This window comes from Crocodylus siamensis, chromosome 2 (genome assembly GCF_052110815.1).
Source record: "Crocodylus siamensis isolate JL-2025a chromosome 2, ASM5211081v1, whole genome shotgun sequence".
Taxonomy (NCBI): domain Eukaryota; kingdom Metazoa; phylum Chordata; order Crocodylia; family Crocodylidae; genus Crocodylus; species Crocodylus siamensis.
Genome location: NC_143396.1, coordinates 211018751 through 211020414, shown reverse-complemented (window position 1 = coordinate 211020414; position 1664 = coordinate 211018751). Strand labels below are relative to the sequence as shown.

Sequence of the window (1664 nt, the reverse complement as noted above, 5' to 3'; positions counted from 1 at the left end):
CACAAACAGACTTTTCTACATGATCTTTTTCAACTTGCATACTCTGCCACCACTTAAGAACTTGCTTTTAAGGCAAAGACCTAAAGAGAGTTAAAGTATGAAATCTTTGATGAGATGGAGTTTATATAAAATGTTTGTGCTTGTAAAATCCAAATCCTGCTAGAGGAAGAAGAAATCTTGCATACTATTTGTATATCCATTTCTGCAAAGATACGTTAAAAATGATAAAAGTCAATTCCTTTCTGTTGAGTTGCATGGTGGTGGGTGCGTCTACATGTGTGAAAGCTCCAGAGTGGCTTTACTTTAGAGTAATTTACTCTAGAGTAAACCCACTCCAGTCAGGCATCTTTTTTTTTTTTCTTTTTTTTTTGCACCGGTCCTGGAAGCACTGCAATACCAGGTCAATGCATGGAGTGGATGGAGCACGCTCCGGTTCCACCACCCAATACCAAAAAGAATATCAGTGAGTGTTATGCATCTTGTGCATCAGGCATCTACACGTGCAGGGAATCAGGAGCAGATCTTCTGCTTGTGGAAGAAGTCTGCTTCTGCCCCCTCTGGCCTTGCACCAGCCCCATGCAGCAGCCGGGGTGAGCTCTAAGCACCTCCTGGGTATTAGCCCAGGGGTTGGTAGAGAGCACAGGATCAGGACACAGCTGTCTCCTGGCAGGAGGTGGGGAATCGCTCCCTGCCCCCGGGAGCTGCCTGCTGCCAGTGTGGGCTCTGCCACCAGAGCCCAGGTGGGGACAATGTCCCCCTGCCCTGGCAGCAGGGAGACTTTGTCTCTGCCCACGTTCTGGTGGTACAGCCTGCTTTGGCAGCAGACAGCAGGCAATCTCCCGCCCCCTGCTGCTTGGCTGACTGGGAACACATTTGCCCCTGGCTGGCCATCTACACGTGCTGTATTGCATAGTAATTACCTCCAAGTAAATCTGCTACTTGTATTTACAGGTAGTAAAGTTACTCACAATTAGAGAAAATTACTGCTCAGTACACATCTGAACATGTAGACAGTGACGCTTACTGTACAGTAATTTTCTCTAATCTTGAGTAAATTATCTCATGTAGAAGCACCCAGCAAAAGCTATCTAAGGGAACAGCAGCTCTGAGACATTCTTTAAGTGAGATTTCAAATCTTTAAAGGAATCCTGTAGTGATGACTTCTATCCCGTTAGACAATTACACAAGTATTTACTAAAAATGAGATATGCATCTATCCATTAACATTATCTGGTTTAGAAATTCCTCTCACTGTTTCACTATCTGCAAAGCAGAGAGTGATTTGGCGCCGTTTTACTGCTACTTCCCAGCTGGAAGCCTAGTCTAATGGTATGTGTGTTTGTATGGTCAGTACAAACTGGGAGCCCAACCCCTGGTTGCTCCATCTAAGGATCTGCTGCAAGAGATCACCACCACCATTATTTGAACTTCAGGAAGTATAGCTGGGCACAACTCTCCTTTGAATTTCAATTTTGATTGTGCATGAAGGCCCTTAATCTTCAAAGACTTGGTCACATTGTTAACTTTAAATATGTCTGTAGTCCCACTGTGACTATGTTTGTGCTGAAAGTTAAGCACAAGCTTAAGTCTTTGCTGGACTGGGATATAAAATATCACAGTAAGCAGCACAATATAAATACCTAGATAGATAATTTAACAATCAC

At 43.9% G+C, this 1664-nt stretch overlaps 1 pseudogene; it reads right to left on the bottom strand.

The window, feature by feature from the left end:
• Positions 1-363: 363 nt before the first annotated feature.
• Positions 364-510, bottom strand: LOC149871669 (U2 spliceosomal RNA; annotated as a pseudogene).
• Between the last annotated feature and the right edge of the window lie 1154 nt (positions 511-1664).